The sequence below is a fragment of the Aedes aegypti genome, chromosome 1, assembly GCF_002204515.2.
Source record: "Aedes aegypti strain LVP_AGWG chromosome 1, AaegL5.0 Primary Assembly, whole genome shotgun sequence".
In the NCBI taxonomy this organism is placed as follows: domain Eukaryota; kingdom Metazoa; phylum Arthropoda; class Insecta; order Diptera; family Culicidae; genus Aedes; species Aedes aegypti.
The window spans coordinates 83,877,058-83,890,477 of record NC_035107.1 but is presented as its reverse complement, the minus strand read 5'-3'; the positions used below and the strand labels follow the sequence as shown (position 1 = coordinate 83,890,477).

The 13,420-nt window shown below is 34.7% G+C and overlaps 1 protein-coding gene across 3 annotated transcripts in view; it reads left to right on the top strand.

Annotated features, from left to right (window-relative positions):
- Positions 1–13,420, top strand: part of LOC5564013 (clumping factor B) — a 98,700-nt gene that overhangs the window by 71,591 nt on the left and 13,689 nt on the right. The window lies entirely within an intron of this gene.

Below are 13,420 nucleotides of genomic sequence, written 5' to 3'. Positions count from 1 at the left end.
TTCTTGTGCTCAGCAATCATCATCGTCATCATCTGCATCATAATCATCTTCAATCATATCCTCCATCAAACGCGGTGCAGATCAATTTCGGTGAAGATTCTTTCGAAATTCGGCTGAACGTGATCATATAGCGATGATCGAGGAGGGAATTACCAATGCGCTTTCGTAGTCACGGTGATCATTATCCGCAATCATGGTCGAAAGGCTTACCCCATTGTACGCGTCGGTGATTTGTCGGGGTTTTCTGTTGTTCTGCATCTCAAGTCACGTCCACGGCGAGCTGTCATCGGTTGTCACTGTAGTTGGTGTCAGCGGGTGCATATCTGATTGATTTGAATGCCATTTTGTTGTCGGTACGAAACGAACTTGGTTGGTATTGAGCCTGTAAGTCAAGGAACGAAGAGTGATTTTGCTTCCGGTTCAACAGTCGAATTGATTTTGCAATAATTCTAAAGCTATGATAGATTATTGATGCGGGTATCTGTGAGCTTCTTAAAATAAGATTAGTGTCATCAGGCGTCAAAGCTCAGTGTCCTAACAGCTTCAGCTTGCTTTGCATCAATTAACTTAGATCAAACCTAGGATCTAGTTTGCAAGTTGGATACTAGCAGGAACATTGAACGAATGAAATCAAGACTTGTGGTAAACTCCTAGAATCATGATTTCTTCGAGACTTGTAGGTCTTTAAATTGCGCTCATCTAACAATTTCTCTCCATTTTTGTTGTCAACTGATTATTTTTTGGTTTCTGGATGGGATATCACAGAAAAATCATCGAAGATTATTTGACGGTCATTCATCACCTTTTAAGCGTCTACCTTAGCCGGAGAGTCCGCCTTCTCATTGCTCGAGAAGGAGAAATGAGAAGACACCCATGTCAGGGCAATAGTGCGTGATTTTTTAAAACACTCAATACTTGGCGAATTATATTCAAGAAGTACGCTGAGTGCTTTACCATAATCAATAATAACTCAAGATGAATTGCCCTCCGGTGTCATGTGCCAACAGAACGCACTCCTGTAACGAACTTGAGGAAGTAAGAATCGATTTTCAAAGTTTTCAATAATCAATGCAATGAGAACTTCACAACGGATAAGGAACCTGAGTTCTAATTCTGTGAAACTGTCAGAGATTATTCTTCTGCAAGTACCCCTGAAAGTTTAATGCGATGCGAAGATAAAGGTACCGAATCCCTTGAATTTTCGACATATGTATTTCCAAGGATGTTTGGATTTGAAAAACTATCGTGTTCCAAGATCGACAAGATGGTTGATCGGATCCCAAACATGTTCCGGTTATAGCTAGCATGAAGTCGATTCGTTTCTGGTATTTCCGTATCACATACACAGTTTTTGCAGTCCAACTGTAGACAAGAACAACAATGTCGTTTGCAAGCTGTCTCCCTCATTTTTCATGATGTCCATAAGGTGAAGATGAATCGAAGCCAAACTTCAAATTCTCAAGAGCACAAATCTGGAGAACCGAACACCCGTTTGAGCTGAAAGTTTAATCGATTGACCATCACCAGCTAGTGACCAATCGATTAAGTTTTCAGCTCAAACGGATGTTTGGTTCTCCAGATTTGTGCTCTTGAAAATTAGAGGTTTGGCTTCGTTTTATCTTCACGATAAACATGAACTGCACGGATTGGAATCACTATAAATAAAACTTATATGCTCCTTGGACAACATATCCATATTTTATATGATTAAAAAAGGCATACAAAGCAAGTGTAAAGATTATGAAGTAATCGGTAACCTTATACCACTTTATATGATAAGAAAGTTGATTTGACAGCAGCTGTGGATTGATTCGATGCAACTCGTTAATCAAAGCTTCGCTGACTAAAACACAAACAGTCGATTGTTTTATTTCAAACCAGCCAGAAACTTAAGGTTGCAGAAAATACACATTTGATCTTTGTCATGAAATTTTGACCGAAAACTACCATTTTCACGCTTAAAATAACAAACAGCCATAATACGATATTTATATTATTTGTTCTGAATTGAGCTAGAAATTTTGAAAGAGAAACTCTTGCCTTACTCGAAATTTCGCCCCAAATTTTTCTTTATGCAACTTTTGGTTGTCTGGGAAGACAGTTGCTCGTTCTTTTGGATCAGATCAAACAAAACTGAGTATCTGTCATCGTGCCTTTTGATTCAACGCATTTGGCTTATTAAAAAAAATATACTCTAACAACTTTGAACTTTGAATAACAATCATCCTTAGAGAGAAAATGTGTCACTATAAGTGGAAGATCACTGCTGAGAAGATCCTGAGGTTATTTAGGCGTCTCTAGAGCCTGTTAAGAAAGGAATCTCGTATTCAGCATCAGAGTCAAAGTCCTGATCCTCAAGAGACAAAATGGAAATGATGTTTCAAGATTCAACGGATAGAGCCAGTTCGCTACGAAGGCTACTTCTAACATTTAAGTATAATTCTATTGTTCAATTTTTGGTTTTCAGTATATTATAAAGCCATTAAAAAACTAAAAACGTGACAAAATAGCGATTTCGGCAAAATATTGACATGGTAGATAAAAGTGGTATTCTAGTGCTGCAACCATTCGGTAAATTCTAGGTTTTAATCTAACCCGTGATTTAAGTGCCACTCTCCCATTTGCGACTGCCGGTCGAATTGATTTTTCTGACTATTCCTATTTTTCACCACATGGATACTCGAAAGGTCGCTGGCTTAAATTTGATAAAAGTATGCAAACTCTGAAAGATTCGATGTTCCCAGAACACGCTAAATTCCGCCTTTGATTCGTTCAACCCACTAAACGCTACTGGAAAATTCGATAACATGGTAAAAAATCAAAGTAGCAACCCAAAACTCGCAAATGAAGATATCTTCCAATCGTAATGAAATAAAACGAACTGAAAACGAAAACAACTCGATTTTTCAATAATCAAAAAACTTTGGATTGGGGTTGATTGGGGAAACACACTAGAAGATGGCCATGTCTACAACTAAGACACACCTGCGCAGGGTTTTTTCTTCGTCGACTTGTTGAACCTTAGCGATGACTAGAAACTGCCAGGAACCTCGGCGATGGCGGCGAGAACCTTCGTAACTATGGCGGCGAAGGGGACCGTTTCGCCGTCGCTGCAAGAATGGCGTGCATTGCGATGAGCCCGTGCAAGTATGGCCAAACTAGAGAACCGAGGCGACTGGCGGCTGGACAGATGGCCTCCGATTTTCTCTTGAGAGCTTTCTTATTCCGGATTTCTCGTCAAAGTAGTATATGAACGACTTTTAGAACTTGACAAAACGCAAATTTACGCACAAAAAGATTGTTGATATATATTTTAATTCAAAAGTTATTAAAGTTTTTGTTATAAAAATTATTTGTTTTTCAAGAAATTTGATTAGAGGTACAAAAATAACACAACTGTAATGTTTTGATATATTATACAATTTTATTTTGTTTTTTGAATGCTGTCAAAAGATATTTTTTTTTTGTTTGCCCCAATCAGAGATATTCACAATCAAAGTAGGCATGTTTTTGTGAGAAAAACAACAATAATTCCCAAACGGAAGGAGATAGCGGGGGGTTTCTTCACTCACCAAATCACGCATTTTTCGAAGCTCTAAAAGTGTTTCATAGACTTTAGAGTTGAAAACGCTAAAGCCAGAAAACCAGTTTTGCTCGGACCACCCTATGTCACCGTAGGAAAAAAGCTCTAAATTGGTTAATCTAAGAGATACTTTTTTTGGCGAAGTTGCTTGAAAATGATTAGTCTTCAAGTTTGCTGAAGCGTGTATAATATAATTTCGACAAATAAGAATGTTAATTATACCATTTCTATGAAAACGTAGTCCACTCTAATTTTCAATTACCGTCGATGGGGGTGACAATGGGTCTGGGGGGTGAGATTGGGTCAAAACGGAAAATTAGGATTTATGAAATATTTCAGCTAATAACGGTGATATTAGGGGGAGATCCCCCAGTACCGGACACTTAAGCCACTAAATTCATAATTCGAAAAATATTGATTTTATGGGCTCGTGTTACCCATTTATGATAAATATTATCATTTTTATAGTGTACAAAAATAAATTTGAAAATATATATACGAATTATGACAATGCATTTTGATGATGTATTTTAGTATCAAATTGATCGATCTTGAAAGGTGGCACCCAATACCGGACACGATCTGGAAATGCCTCGAATTCCGCAAATATGAACATTATTGAATGTGTACACTAAAGGAATTGTTTATAATTACCAGTTCAATGCATTTGCAACATTTACAAGAATAATTTGTGTTTTTCTTAGCTTGAAAGATGCCTATCAAATACCTCTTCCATATATGATGAAAAATAGCACATTTTACGATGTTGTTCTGAATGTTCATTCTTCTTAATTTTATTGCATGTTTGATACCATGATCGACGGAACCCATGAAAAATCAATGTATTTCGAGACACTGGTGCAACAATTACAAAGATATCATATAACAAATCAAGCTGTCCGAAACTGAGGGACAGGAGGTGCTTAACGAAAATTGTAATTTGTCCATATTTAGTTCAATTATGGTACAAAATACAATCATGCTATCATATAAGGATTATGTTCGATCATGCTTGCGTGATCCAAAGTATTTTTTTATATTCAAAATAATTACAAAATAGGCTCAAAATTAAGAGAAAACGTCAATTTTTTAAAGATTTTCAAACTTTTCTACTTTTTTAAAAAGGCATGTATATTTCAAGGATGAGTTATTCTACGCAAACATTAGTCTACATAATAGCTTTCTTTTCTACTAATACACCATCTTGATTGGACAGTGATTTCTAAATGTTTCGACTTTGTCCGGTATTGGGTGCTGTCCGGCACTGGGGGATCTCCCCCTACTAAAATTAATAATTCATATGTTAGGGAACATATTATTACACATAATTCATCACAATATACAATTTTAGAAATAGTAGTTTTTGTTTACTATATCAATAAACTTGTATGTTGAAATTAGATAAAATTTACAACATTAAATTTCTCCTGTGCAAAGTATCACGCATGTACTTTAACCTCTACCGTTATATTAGTAGAAGGTTTAAAGTCTTTTCATTACACTTCACACGTATTTTCCGGAATGTATTTGATTTTTCAACAAAAATTTTATTTTTTTCGGTACGGTGTCTAAAACATCAAAAATGGGGGTGAGATTGGGTCAAGCAAGAACGACAGTAAATGAAATTTTTTTGACATTTTACGATGCCGGTAGTTCTCTTTTTCATCAAGATGTGTTTATTCTTTCTAAATACAGCATCTCTGAAACATCAAACTAGTCTACTTGAGGATTCCGTACATTGAATAACAATGCAACGCATTTTGACAACTTCTCAATTCAGCAAGTGTGTTTCGTGCGCAGCAACATCGTAAAATTTTATCAAATGGATTGTTTTTTTTTAATTTAATTATTTATCAGTGTTTTCATATTATAGAAACATCTCCTGGAAGTACACATGAGTTGGAACACTGAAATATCGTGATTATGACATCAACATCTGCCTGAAATGTATTGATCGTGGAATGTCGCTCCGAAATTTAACTATTTGCGAAGAATTAAAATAATTACTGTTTCAGTACACCTTTGGGGAAACTCAATAGGCTTCATGGCAATGGGGATGAGACTTTGAAGACAATTCGAGGGAAAAAAATAGAAAATTTATATAAACTTGACGATAAATGTTGTGTTTACATATTTTTTCTCATAGCTCTTCATTTTTTTTGGTATAATCGTTCTTTTCAGTGGGTTTATCATACTTGTAAAACATCTTAGATATCTTTTCATCTTGTTGGCATCGTATTTCATCAATATTCTTCACTGCCCATAAAAGCATAACTGTCCCATATTGATTTTCGAGCCAACACCTTTTTTTGTCGCAATATCCATGTTTTAATGTATATTTTACTATGCATATAAACATTAACACGCTTTGTTTGAAAATTTTGTGGAAAAATGTGAAGTTTATGCAGTCCCATATTGAAAAATAAAGGCATAACAGTCTCTATATGAACTTTTAACCCTAATAACAGCTGCAAAATGGGAATTGCGTTCAAGTTTATATTTTTCGCTGATCAATGGGGTGAGATTGGGCCATTTTTCATTCACTTGTAGTGCCGCTGTGAATAAATATTTTTCTTTAATGTTTTGAACAGTTGTTAATGTACCATCAAAGTACATACACACCAAATTTGAAGCTTATTGGAGGTCAATTGCAATAGTTATTCAATAAATAATTCGTAAACATCCCTTTTTGACCCATTGTCACCCCCAACGACGGTACTCCTAAAAAAGGGCCTAGCTAATTCAAACAACTTTGTAGAGGACCATTTTTGTCTAATGTTTCATTCTAAAGCTCAAAACGCATATTTCCGCGTAAAACTGCTCTCTGGGCCATTGCACTATGGTCCAGGAATCAGTTTTACGCGGAAAGATGCATTTTGAGCTTAAGAATGAAACATTAGACAAAAACGGTCTTCTACAAAGTTGTTTGTATTAGTTGAGCTCTTTGTTTGGTTTTATTGAAAATTAGGGTGGACCACATTTTCATAGAAATTGTGTAACTAACTTTCTTATTTGTAGAAATTATATTATACATGCTTCAGCAAAGTTGTAGACCATTCAATTTCAAGCAACTTTGCCAAAAACAGTTTTATTTGTATCTCTTAAATTGACCGATTTAGAGCTTTTTTCCTACGGTGACATAGGGTGGTCCGAACAAAACAGGTTTTCTGGCTCTAGAGTTTTCAATTCAAATTTCTCATCAAAGTAGTCTAAGGAACACTTTTAGAGCTTTGAAAAATGCGTAATTTGGTGAGTGAAGAAACTCGCTATCTCCTTCCGTTTAGGAGTTATTGTTGTTTTTCTCTCAAAAACATGCCTACTTTGATTGTGAATATCTCTGATTGGGGCAAACATAAAAAATATCTTTTGACGGCATTTAAAAGACAAAATAAAATTTTATATTATATTAAAAAATTATAGATGTGTTATTTTTGTAACTCTGATAAAACGTCTTGAAAGTCAAATATTTTTTATCACAAAAACTTCAATAACTTTTGAACTAAAATAGATATCAACAATCTTTTTACACGAAAATTTGCGTTTTGTTAAGTTCTTAAAGTCGTTCATAGACGACTTTGACGAGAAAATAATATTAAAAAAACTAGAGTTGAAAAACTTATTTTTGTTGGACCACCCTGCGATGATTAGGAAAAAATGCTCTAGATTGGTCAAATTTTGAGCTACAGAAAAACTTTTTTAGGCAAAGTTGATCAAAATTTCAAGTTCTACCGCTTTGCTTAAGAGCATATACCAGTATTTATGCAAATAAAAAAGTTGATTTTATGATATGTGTGATATTGTGGACCACCCCAGTTTCAAATGACACAGTATGTCAGCTTACATTTTTAGAAACAATTTTGTAGAAGATCATTTTTGTCTAAAATTTCATTTTCATGCCCAAAATGCAAAATAATAAAGAAATACATACTATGAAAATCTTCAAAATAGTTTTAGAGCCCTATCTTTCTTATTTCGGATTTCTCGTCAAAGCGGTCTATGAACGACTTTAAGAACTTAACAAAACACAAATTTTCATGCAAAAATATTGATGATATCTATTTTAGTTCAAAAGTTATTGAAGTTTTTCTGCTTAAAATCCTTTGTTTTTCAGGGCATTTTATTAGAGTTACAAAAATAACACATCTGTAATTTTTTGATATAATATACTATTTTATTTTGTCTTTTGAATGCCGTCAAAAGATATTTTTTATGTTTGCCCCAATCAGAGATATTCACAATCAAAGTAGGCATGTTTTTGAGAGAAAAACAACAATAGCTCCTAAACGGAAGGAGATAGCGAGTTTCTTTACTTACCAAATTACGCATTTTTTAAAGCTCTAAAAGTGTTTCTGATTTGATGAGAAATTTGAATTGAAAACTCTAGAGCCAGAAAACCAGTTTTGTTCGGACCACCCTATGTTACCGTAGGAAAAAAGCTCTAAATCGGTCAATTTAAGAGATACAAAAAAACTTTTTTTGGCAACTTGCTTGAAATTGAATGGTCTACAACTTTGCTGAAGCATGTATAATATAATTTCTACAAATAAGAAAGTTAGTTACACAATTTCTTTGAAAATGTGGTCCACCCTAATTTTCAATAACATCAAACAAAGGGCTTAACTAATATAAACAACTTTGTAGAAGACCGTTTTTGTCTAATGTTTCATTCTAAAGCTCAAAATGCATCTTTCCGCGTAAAACTGATTCCTGGACCACTGTGCATTGTGCAATGTGAGCGATGCTTGTGGTGGATTGTCCACCTACTATATATTTCAATCGACCGTTGAAAAGGATGTCGATGGACATCCATGAGAGTGTGACATCTGTTTGTCTGTGTATACACTTTAAAAATAACGAATCTAAAACTTTTAATATAAAACAACATCAAATTTCTGAACTCCAGCCGTAATAGAAGCGAAATGATCGAGTCTACGTCTTTGGAGAAGGCAAGAGACCACATAAAATGTCTTCGGAAAACGAACATTGCTTAAGCGGCATGAAAACACTACAAAGGTTTGTACATCACTACTCATATCCCATTATGGGGTGACGTCAATTCAGTATATTTAGTCTAGACACAAACCTTATCGACAATTTAAGTTAAACTGAGCTCAAATTAAAATGATTTTGCTTAAAAGACAAAAACGTCAAAAGTTAACAAACTTTTTAACAATTTGAAATATTAATAGAAATTATTTCCTGCAGTTGAACATTAATAGACTTTACCAGTTTCTAGGATCACAAATAGAGTGCTTACTACTACTAACTAAACTAAACTGCTCTTCACGATCCGTACAATGGAACTTGTCAGGGGTTCCCGTGGTATAGTTGGCTACACTTCTACTTTGGTAGGCAGATGGTCATGGGTTTGATTCGCAGCCCCCCAACAAAAAAAAAACTCTCGTCCAGCTGCTCAAGATGCATCACGCAGGATAGGCACTGTATGGATGGGAAAGATTCTTCCCTGGAAAACGAACCGAAAGCAATTGCGAAACTTGCATTTTTTCGTTGATTATACAAATTCTCGTCACACGGAACTATGGTTCACACAAAAAAGCCCCGCCCAAGCGATTCTTCCTCTACCTACTCGATATTTTCTACCACGCAAAGTAGTATGCACAAGCAATCTATTAGAATAATCTAAAAATATGAACTGGATAATCAAACTTATTCCCGCAAGCTTAGGGAACTAATTCTTGGTGGTCTGAATAACTCAGGTTAGTTTACCATAACTAGGCTTACCAGATGAACATTTTGGAAGGGAGGACATTTCGTGTGACTGGATTTGAAAAAGGAGGACATTTATTTTATTTTCAAAATCTTGAGATGCTTTGGCCACAACCTTATTGTAGATTAACTTTGCACGGAAATTCGGGGTATTAGTACTTTTGGCACTATAACATTTCGAAGTAATAGTATAATCATACCTAAAGTACTCCAAAAACTATTTAAAAATATTGGTATCAAAAAAAAAAAAATCACCTGGAAACATGTTGAAATTTTTTTTTATAAAGAACAGCGTTTTCAACAAAATATTGATTACTAGTGGTTCCGGCATACTTTGTCTTGCCATGAAGTTGGCGTTTTCACCATGAAATGTCCCAAAAAATGATAGTTCCGTTCACTCTCTTTTTAGACTTTCCCGGTGAGTATCCTCAGCTTATTTTACACGCGAATACGTCGGAACTCTTGATAAACAAAACATAGAAAGAATCATTCAAATCCAAAGACCCATTTTCGAGCCAACTCGTGACATAGAAACACTATTCCATTTTTAATTATTTAGAAGATAGAGGATAGTTAGATAGATAGATTGTTGACTACACATGTGTTCAAAAACCTGGTGAACTCTCGTTAATCTTGATTCTAACAGCTTAAATCTTCAACAGAGTTCAATACAGAAATGTTTGAACAAATAGAGAAAGAAGTTATGTGAATGCATTTCAAAAGTTATATTTGCTCACTTTGGAAAAAGGAGGACACTTTCACTTCAAGGGAGGACGGGAGGACATATGATCAAAAAGGAGGACATGTCCTCCCAAGGGATACCATCTGGTAAGCCTAACCATAACGGAAATTATAGGAGAGCTTCCCCAGAGATCTATTACAGAATTTTATTTTAAGGTTTTTTTAAAGTTAAAAAAAAATGAAACTTTCATTAAGAGTACTATTACAATATCTATGAATGTATTTACAAGTTTAAATAAAAAAATTTGCCCAAATTCTAGGATAATTTCGCCCGGAAACTTCTAAACATTTATTTTTTTGTGATCCACCCTAATTTTCAATAGCACCAAACAAAGGGCTTGACTAATACAAACAAATTTATAGAAGATCGTTTTCGTCTAATGTTTCATTCTAAAGCTCAAAATGCATCTTTCCGCGTAAAACTGTTTTCTGGCCCATAGTGCAATGTGATTTCCAAGAAAAAAAAGCTTCTTAACTTTGTTGTTTCTGATAAATTGATTGAATATGACTCAATAAACCTTTTTTCTAATAATGATTGATGTCCTTATAATTATCTTCCCCTTTAAATTTGATAAGGTCATAATTAATATAACGCATGTACAATAATCTAATGAACCCATACACATTTTCACCTAGTGCATGTACCCATATTCATCTGTTCTGAAGGGTACTTGTTTTCATTGAGAAATTAAGAGATAATATGGTGTCCTTATAATTACTTCCTGCAGTATATTGTTGCCTGCGAGCAGTTGTTGGATTATGCTGCATACAAACCCAATTTATGATAACAAATAAAAATTTATACATGCGTCCTTTTACAATGTGGTCTTCGGTGAAGTTGAACCTACGAATATTTCGCTTTAGATTGTTCACTTTTCCATAGAATATTATAATGAAGAGTTAGCAGACAAATTGTTGGACTTTTTCATAATAATATCTATATGAACTTCAAATGGTTCCTGTAAAAATTCTGGCGGAAAGATATGGCTTATCCATCCTCCGTACACTACAGTTTTGATTCAAAACGTGGTTATTTATCAAATAAATCTTAGACATTACGCTGAAAAGTAGGCTTTGTCCCAGTTGGAACGTAAACTCACAAATAAGATGATATAATATCCAAATGACCTCCAATGACAAATCTCCATCATTGGGTTGTTAAGCGATACAAAGTTTACGATATTTTAAAGCTTGATCGAAAGAACACATTTTCCTAAATATATCACAAATTGCGTTTCTTTATACTAAATTGATATTATAAATATAAATATATTTAAATCGCAGTTCAAAAATAGCTCCAGGTCACGGAATGGCTTTTAGTTCAGTTTTAGACGTAATATAAAAAAAAATAAAAACTGGATACCTCTATACAAGCCAATTCATTCAGTAACAGTAACACCCCATTGACCCATAACGTGGGTAGATCACCTTTTCGTGGTGCGTTATGGGGTAAGGATCTACCAGTGAACCCCAGTCCTGACTGCTTCAAACGTACACAGTTCGAACGAAACGTGTAAATTTCTGAGACATATAATGCACATAATTGGAGCGTGGTATATCATGGAGATTTACATGATATGTCATGTAAACTTCAATTATATGTCATGTAATCTAGCAGGGTTCTGTGCGATTACGTGACATATATCACATATTTACATGATTTCAGACATAAATTTACATGGCGTCATGTTTACATTGCATAAATGAAGATTACATGACGTGTAATCTTCATTATTTTTTACTGTGTGGAGAGCAGAATATTATAGTAATCAAAGGAACATTTTTTCAGTCCTTCCCGACTAAGGGTACATAACAAAATTATATCAGCATATGTTATTATGTTATAAATATTTTTCGAACATAGGTTGTTACAAACTTGATGCAGGATGTTGTTAAAATAACTAAAATTATAACAAAAAGTGCATGAATAGTAACATAAATATAACAAAATGTGTTTTAATTCTATCAAAAACATATCAAACCAAGTTATAATGTTTGATACAAAGTATCAAAATTATAATACTGTTCGATATACGATAATATTGTATATTATTGAAATGCATAACTATCTATTTATTTTGTTATAAAGTTGTTAAAATTGAACAAAAAAATATCTTAAAGGGAAATAAAACACATTATGTTATATTTCTGTTTTATTATGTTCTATGGATAAAGGAGCCTAACAAAATTATATCATAATATGATATGCATATCATATTCTGATAAAATTTTATTATATTTTTGTTACAAGCCTCTAGTCGGGTTGTTACATTTTAAACCTTGTTAAAAGTGACAAGTCTCGGTGTTCTCGGTTGCCAATAATGATCTTGACTAAGAGAAAAATGAGTCGGATACAACAGTTTGGTTTCTAATCTTTTATTTATTTAGTTCTCTAGTTTGAATAAATAAGGACTAGGATACTGATGCACGGACAATATCAGTGTAATTTCTTGGCTTTATCAAGGGAACCGATTTTGACTGCTAAAGGAGTGCGCCTGTGGAGAGTGTACCCACCATATTCTTCAAAGGGTATAAATAGCGGAATCTTTCAATTAGAATCCTTTCCTGCGATCAAGTTGGGAATTACAGCTGTAAGAAAACCGAATACTTTATCACTTCTCAAAAGTGATAATGTAACACGACATGCACTAAACAAAGGTCACGAGATATACTACAATAGATCAAATATTCGTCGCAGTGGTTTATGTTCCGAACAGAAAAAAAAACACCCAATTAAATTTGGAGGATTTTAGAGATTAGACACGTATGGCTCAAAAACTGAAACACAACTACAGACTTCCTTCCCTTTCTTGCTTCGAAATGTCACAGCATCATACAAGGTCATCGTTTGCGGTCAAACATTGTACAATCGGTCATAACCGCACAATCAATCATCCATTGTACTCACCCGTCAAGTTCGTCATAAAGTCTTCGATTGCTGCCTAACGGCTCTGTAGGCGACAACTAGGAAGTTTGTGGTTGACCAATTACGGATGCTCTTTGCGCTAGGTGTCACCCCGTCATTCCTTGAAATCTCAGTCCCCAGCAACAAAAACGAAAAAAAAACTAGATCAATCTGCAAGTCGGCGTTGGCAACCGACCAACGACCGGTTGGAGGACAACGACAGTTCGCAAAAAAACAACCCTCCGATCTGTGAAGGACAACGGCTTAATCTGCTTCGGTTTTGCAAATCGAACGAACTACACACGGTACTGAAGCAGTCTTGATAGGGGTGGGATAGAATGGAAACAACTTTCATTTTTCTGTCGCATGTCCCCAGCATTTCCAGCGTTCAGCAGAAATGGCAACGATAATGTTTCAGGGCGTTGGTTGTTTTCGGTAGATCAATTACCCCTCCTCCGTTCGAG